Here is an 8171-nt window from a genome sequence, read left to right on the forward strand (position 1 = left end):
AGAGTAATCCTAATGAACGGGGTTGCTGAATTTCCCTCAGTTCACTACTCTTAAACTCATATCCCAGGGTCGTAGCACATTTTCCCACTACTTTCGACTCTTCATCAAACCTAGCATTAAAACAGCTATAATGAGGGAGCAGAAGGCTGGCTGAAGACAAAGCATAAACTGACACCCTGCAACCTTTCCTCACCTCCCACTCTTGGATGGGAGATGTGTGACATTCTTCCTGGAAGCCCCCAACCATCTCAATGCTAAAGCCTTGCTAGAGGGAAAAACAACCTTAACTTGACAATGGCAAGGCCTCCGGTATCCTCTGAGACTTCTTTAACAGATGAAAGTACTTTCTCAACCTCCCTGTTTCCTTACCTCCCCCAACCCCACAGTATATAATCAGCCACCCCTCCCGACCCAGGCTGCAGCTCTTTCTGCCCATAGATCCTGTCCCTGTGCTTTAATAAACCACCATTTTGCACCAAAGACGTCTCAAGAATTCTTTCTTGGTTGTCGGCTCTGGACTCCACCCCACCGAACCTCACCTATATTCCAAAACCACATCATCTAGGTTGGCAACTTCGTGTTTTCACTTCCTTGTAAAGGGTACCAGGCCATGTAAAACTGAAATACATTTGCATGTTTTCTCTTGTTAATCTTCCTTTTGTTACAGAACCCCAACTAAGAACCTGGAACAGTAGAAGGGAAGATTTTTTTCACCCTCTCCTACACATCATAGGAGTTTTGCCTGTTTTTTGAACTTTGTGTAAATAGCATTACTGTTTTTTTAAGTATTTCTTTTTTTTATAATAATATTTTTTTGTTATATTATGTTAGTCACCATACAGTACATCCCTGGTTTTTGATGTAAAGTTCGATGATTCATTAGTTGCGTATAACGCCCAGTGCACCACGCAATACGTGCCCTCCTTACTACCCACCACCAGCCTATCCCATTCCCCCACCCACCTCCCCTCTGAAGCCCTCAGTTTGTTTCTCAGAGTCCATAGTCTCTCATGCTTCATTCCCCCTTCTGATTACCCCCCCTTTCTTTATCCCTTTCTTACTTTGGGATTGATGCAAGAGTAAAAACATTACCAATGCAAGAGAACACTGCCACCTAGTGTATGATGGGAATGACTGTAGTGGGGCAAGGGACCATCTTTTCAGTAAAGCTGGAATCATTTTCATACTGTATATAAAAATCAAAATCATTCTAGAATGGTTGCAGAAATAAATACGAGAAGTAAAATAAGACTATAGAGAAAATGTGACTTCATTTCTTGGTATAGGCAGATATTTATTAAATAGGAGGCAAAGGAAAGAAAGATTTGATAAACTGGCATGCATTAAAATTAAGAATGCTCAAAAAAAAATTAAGAACTGCTCATCAAAAGACATCATTGGGGCACCTGGGTGGCTCAGTCAGTTTAGCGTCTGACACTTGATCTCAGCTCAGGTCTTGATCACAGGGTTGTGAGTTCAAGCCCCGCATTGGGCTCCGCATGGAGCCTACTTAGAAAAAAGAAAAAAAAAAAAAGGGAAAAAAAGACAAACAAACAAAAGACATCATTAATAGTGGAAAAGCAACCCATGAAGTGGAAGAAAAACATATCCACAAAAGAATACATATTTAAACGATGTAAAGAACTTTTACAAATTAACAAGAAAAAGTCAACTCAATTTAAAAATAGGCAAAAAAAAAAAAATCTGGACACATCACAAAACGGGATATCCAAATGGCCAATAAACGTAGGAAAAGGTTCTCAACTTTGTCAGGAAGTGCTAAGTAGGTTACCACAATGAGATACCACTATTCCTCAACAGAATGGGTATAAGAAGACTGAAAATACTAAGCATTAGTGAGGATATGGAAGAAGCAGAACTCATGTTGCTGATAGGAGGGCAACTTGGTATAGTCACATTGGAAAACTGGTGGAATCTACCACAGCTACACAGATGCATATCCTATCACCTAGAAATTCCACTTCTGAACAAAAGACAGGTGCAAAAATATGCACAGCAGCATTGTCATTAGTAGCCAAACTTTGCAAACTATGCACGTGTCCATTAACAGAAGAATGAATAAATTATAACATATTCACATACCACGAATGAACAAACTGCCACTGTATGTCCCGTTCTGGATGAATATGGCAAACATAATGAGTTGGGTAAGAAAGCCAGACACAAATGAGGACATAGTGTATTTCCCTGATACACAGAGTACAGAACAGGCTGTACTGTAAGACCTCAGATGGTCATTACCTAGGGGGCTGGGAGACCTTGACTGCTAGGGAAACGGAGCGCTTCCTGAATGCTGATAGAATTCTAGTTCTTGATGACGGATGCTGATAACGTGGGCATGACCAGTTTGTGAAAACTCATCGAGTTATATGTATATTATAGTTCACTAAAAAAAAAAAAATTATAACTCCACCCCCAACCCCTAAGCTCCACTATTTCCTCATCTCAGAAAATGGTAACTCTTTTAAAAAAATTTTTTTTCTATTATATTATGTTAGTCACCATACAGTACATCCCTGGCTTTCAATGCAAAGTTCGATGATTCATTAGTTGCTCATAACACCCAGTGCACCATGCAATACGTGCCCTCGTTACTACCCATCACCAGCCTATCCCATTCCCTTACCCCCTCCCCTCTGAAGCCCTCAGTTTGTTTCTCAGAGTCCATAGTCTCTCATGCTTCATTCCCCCTTCTGATTACCCCCCTTTCTTTATCCCTTTCTTCTCCTACCGATCTTTCCAGAAAATGGTAACTCTTAACAAACAATTCAAGTCAAAAAAACTTTTGAGTCCTTCTTGACTCCTTTCTTTCTCTCACAACCCAAACCTCAGCAAATATTGATGGTCTACCTAAAAAGTATACCCAGAATCAGCCCAGTTCTCACTATCTACACTACTATCTTTTTGGTTCAAGCCTCCTTCCACTCCACCAGATTGTTGTAATATCTCCTGTCTGGTCTCCCTGTAGATAAGAAGCCCTTAATTCCTACTGAACCCAACCATCACAGCAATCCTTTGAAAGCCTAAATTGGATATCAGTCCTCTGCTCAAATCTCTCCCATGGGGCACCTGGGTGACTCAGTCTGTTGAGTATCTGCCTTCAGCTCAGATCATGATCTCGGGGTCCTGGGATTGAGACCTAGATTGGACTCCCTGTTCAATGGAGCTCAGTCTGCTTCTGCCTCTCCTTTTGCCCCTCCCCCCACGCACGAGGGCGTGTGCTGTCTTGCTCTCTCTAAGTCTTAAAAAAAAAATCTCTCCCGTGGCTTCTCACTGATGTTGGATATTTTCCATTTGCTACTCTAACCCATACTTGGGTTGATCCTTTCAGTCTTCATCAAGAGATTTCTTTGCCCTCTGGCACCGCCAAGATGTCAGAGGTAAGAAGAGTGAGGTTTGGGTATTTATGCCTCCTCATCCTTCCTGCAGGTCACCAACGGCTGCCTGCACCCCCTCAGATCCCTATTCCTGTAATGCGGCCTTCTCTTAACAGACGTAGGGTACCACATGACTCCTTGTGATTTTCCTAAACCCCACCCATACCTTTGTAAATGTTGCCTTACTAAGCTCTACCCAAGTTATTCTAAATTCAGTGTGTCATCTGAATCCTACTGGGCCTTGTTGAATATAGTAAAGGGTATCATGACTGGCCTCAAGAAAGAGGCTCTCATATAGGAGTCTGAGGTTGATTTGGTTACATGTTTAAGGAGACCTGGATGACCCCTTTGTGAGAGGAAAACGGGGCATGGATAACATGGCAGATAGTGGTGTCAAGATGACTCAAATTATCATCCATGGTAGCTGATGAAGCCCAGGTGAAAGCATTGGGGGATGAAGTGGTGTAGAACCCACTTCACTGCTGGGACAATAGCGACTCCGTAATTTGTGGAGTCTCCTGCTTTCTAAGCCATCCCTAGAGAGAGACGCAGGTGAAAGGGGAAATGAAAAGCTGTAAATATACATTGTGTGTCTGGCTTTGTCACAGGTGAACAAGGGGTCACCAGTGAGTCTTATCCAAGTCATAGGGGGAAGGGAAGCTGTTTGTGGTTAAGTAGTTCGTGGAACACAAAAGGGCGGGAGGTGGGGGGATTAACTGTCCTAGTTTCCTGGCAGCACAGGTGAAGTTGAATATTGTCATTCTCCTTTACACGTTGATATTTGAACCACGGACATAAATGACTACTTTCCTCGCAGATGACTTACCGGTCTTCAATTATTATTATTATTATTATTATTATTATTATTATTATTATTTGGAGCAGGGGTTCTCAATGAAGAATGATTGGATGTCATAGCGGAGTTTGGGTGGGGTGCTACTGGCATCTAGTGGTGGCCATGAGGACGCAGCTAACCGTCCCCCAATGCGCAGACCACTCCCACAGCAGAGGTACATTGGGCTCCAAACGTGGTTAGCGCTCAGGTGTGGGGCAGGGGGCGTGGGCACAAAAATCACTGCCTGTCTCTCCTTCGAGAATCGGGGCTTTACATGCTGGGCAGCCATGTCTGAAAACCTATACTTCTCCTGAGATGCAGAAAACAAACAGGATCTGAGGATTTTGAAGTGCGTCTTGATTTTTCCCTTAGAGTTACTGATATTATTCATGTGTTTGTTAACTTGCATTTGAAACACAGCAGCTCGAACTTGTAGGATTTTTATATGGAGTTTATCAGATTTTAGTTATAAGAATTCAGAAGCAAGGGCCTGAGAACCAGAAAAGAGCAGGAAGCAAATGTTTTCTATAATGGGCCATATAGTAAATATTTTAGGCTTTGTGGGTCTAAAGAAAATCTCACTTCCCCCCGTGCATCTCCTTTAACCTCACACAACACTTAAAACTACTTCTGATACTTCTGGCTTCCAAATGTGCTTGTGGTTCTCACAGTTTCTGGCTACCAGCTGGGTGTCCTGCAATTCAACTTAGCTCTGATACTATCTACCTGGGTTCCCTTGGCCCTCTCCTCAGGTTCAATGAATTTTCTAGAGCAGCTCACAGAATTCAGGAAAACAGGTTACTTACTAGGTTACTTCCTTTTTTTTTAATTTTTATTTTTTTAACAAAGGATAAGAATGAACAGCTAGGTCAAGAGATATGTAGGGCCAGGTCCAGAAGGGTCGTGAGCACAGGAGCTGCTGGCCCTGGGGAGTCTGGGGTTCTCCACCCTCCTGGAACATGGATGTGTTCTTGTTCACCAACCCAGAAGCTCTCTGAACGGTGCCTTTCTAGTTTTTTTGTTTTGTTTTGTTTTGTTTTGTTTTTAGGTTTCATTACTTAGGTTGGATTGATTGAATCATTGGTCATTGGTGATTGGTTCAACCTCCAACACCTGGAGGTTGGGGGTTGGGGCTGAAAAGTTCCCATCTTCTCATCACTGCTTGGTCTTTCCGGCAACCAGCCCTGAAGGTATCTAGGAGTCCCTGAGCCAAAAGTTGTCTCATTAGCATACCAAGGGCACTCTTATCACTTAGGAGATTCCAAGGAGTTCTGTGCCAAGAACTGGGGACAAAGACCAAATATTTTTCCATAGGCACAAAAGCCAGCCTTCCATCTATACAAATATTCTCCCCATGCCACTCTCAGAGAGCACACAGAACACACCCCAGAAATTAAGCTCTGCTTACAAAGACTGTTCCCGGGATGCCTGGGTGGCTGTCAGTTAAGCGGCTGCCTTCGGCAAAGGTCATCATCCCAGGGTCGTGGCATCGAGTCTCACATCCAGCTCCTTGCTTAGCGGGGAGCCTGCTTCTCCCTTGGCCGCCTGCTTCCCCTGCTTGTGCTCTCTCTTTCTGACAAATAAATAAATAAAATCTTAAAAAAAAAAAAAAGGACTGTTCCCTCCATAGAACCTGCTTAGTACAGAAATTTAGCTTCAAACCTAAGATAGCACTGATTTAATAATCAAGTGTGTAATATTACTCTGCCCATTTTATAGATGTTGACGTGAATTCAGCGTTAGGTTACTAAATGACAGGTACTAAAACAAAGGACAGTAGGACTTAATACAAAAACGATTTGACTTGAAAGCCGTGATGAACCACTTTGTTAGAATTGAATTAGGGGGGAGTCAGGATTTCTACCATACCCAGTATTTAATTTCCTTTCAGTCATTCCAGAAGCCTATACCCAAGGCAGATGTCGGAATCCTGAAAAGGAAGATGTTCCAGAGATGAGATTCCTCAAGGCTCCCTTCATGTCCCTGTTCCTTGGGCTGTAGATGAAGGGGTTCATCATGGGGGTCACCACCATGTCCATCACTGAGGCCACTGCTCTCCTTGGGGGGGAGAGGAAAGCTGCAGAACTAAGGTAGACTCCAACCCAAGTCCCCCAGAATAAGAAAACAATGGACAGGTGACACCCACAGGTGGAGAAAGCTATGAACTTTTCCACCAGTTGATGGGGTTCTCAGGATGGAGGAGACAATTTGAATGTAAGGGAAAATTATCCCTGAGAGGGGACCAACCCCCAACAAGCTGGTCACTAAATACACCAGAATGTTACTGATAAGAGTATTAGAACAGGCAAGTGTGAGGATCTGAGCAAGCTCACAGAAGAAGCTGGGGATTTTCAAGTCTGTGCAGAAGGACAGTTGCAACACCATCAGACCATGGAGCAGGGCATTCACAATGCTAATGAGCAAGGAGAGAAGAACCAGCAGGCCACAGAGGTGTGGGTTCAGGACGACTGCGTAATACGGAGGATGGCAGATGGGCACATGGCGGTCATAAGCCATCACAGTTAGCAGTAAATTTTCCATACATACAAAAACCATGAAACGATACACCTGTCAAGGCAGCCTGCATAGGTGATGGCTTTGTTCTCTGTCTGGGGGATCAGCAGCATCTTGGGGATGGTGGTGGAGGTGAAGCAGATGTCAGCCAAGGACAGGCTGGAGAGGAAGAAGTATGTGGGGGTGTGGAGGTGGGGGTCAGACCTGACGGCCAGGATGATTGCAGGTTCCCCAGCACGGGCACCAGGTACGTGGTCAGGAACAGCCCGAAGAGAAGGGGCTGCAGTTCTGGATCCTCCAAGAGACCCAGGAGGACGGATTCTGATAGTTCTGTCTGGTTTTCTGATTCCATGTTGTTGAGGTGGGAGCACCCCAAGTGTCCACTAATGAGTGAATGGATAAACAAAATGTGGTGTATCCATACAATGGAGTATTAAATATTATTCACGTTTGGCAAGGAACGACGTTCTGACACATTCCGACACCTGCTACAACATGGATGAACCTCATGGACATTAGGTTAAGTGAAATAAGCCAGACTCAAAAAGATAAGTACTATACGATTCCACTTCTATGAGGTCCCCAGAAGAGTCACATTTATAGAGACAGAAAGTAGAATGATGGGTGATGGAGCTGGGAGAGGGGGGGAGAAGAATTAGTGTTTAAGGGGGACAGAGTTTCAGTTTTGCAAGTTGAAAGAATTTCTGGAAATAGATGGTGGGGATGGCTGCACAACACTGCGGATGTACTTAATACTACTGAACCGGACACTGAAAAATGGTTAAAATGGTACCTTTTATGTCATGCATATTTTACTATGATTTAAAAAATTAATAAAAAATGTTAAAAAAAACTTTTTCTGATTTACTTTATTATGCTCCTGTCCTTCATGGTGGTTTGAGAAATCAATTGCCCCTCATTTCTCACACTTCATGGATGTTCCTAGGGAACACAGCCCCAGGGGCAGATGGATGAAATGGACCAAGGGGAGGAGTGTCTGGGTGGCACAGTCGGTTAAGCTTGATTTTGGCTCAGGTTATGATCTCAGGGTCATGGAATTGAGCCCCAAGTCCGGCTCTGCACTCAGCGGTGAGGCTGCTTGAGCTTCTCTCTCTCCCTCTCCCTCTGCCCCTCCCCACACTCTCATGCACTCTAAATAAATAGATAAATAAATAAAATATTAAAAAAAAAGAAATAGGCAAAGGGGATTACAAAGTACAAACTTCCATTTTAAAAGAAATAAGTCACGAGGATGAGAAATACAGCATAGGGAATATAGTCAGTAATATTGTAATAACTTCACATGGTAAAAGATGGTGACTATACTTACCATGGTGAGTATTTTTTAATGTATATATTTGTCAAATCACTGTGTCGTACACCTTAAAACAATATAATATCGTAGGTCGACTCTACTTCAGTTA

At 43.2% G+C, this 8171-nt stretch overlaps 1 pseudogene; it reads right to left on the reverse strand.

Annotated features, from left to right (window-relative positions):
• Positions 1-6137: 6137 nt before the first annotated feature.
• On the reverse strand, positions 6138-7099 carry LOC123777633 (olfactory receptor 7G3-like; annotated as a pseudogene).
• Positions 7100-8171: the final 1072 nt, after the last annotated feature.

The sequence above is a fragment of the Ursus americanus genome, chromosome 14 (assembly GCF_024610735.1).
Source record: "Ursus americanus isolate L20-20 chromosome 14, mUrsAme1.1.p, whole genome shotgun sequence".
Classification (NCBI taxonomy): domain Eukaryota; kingdom Metazoa; phylum Chordata; class Mammalia; order Carnivora; family Ursidae; genus Ursus; species Ursus americanus.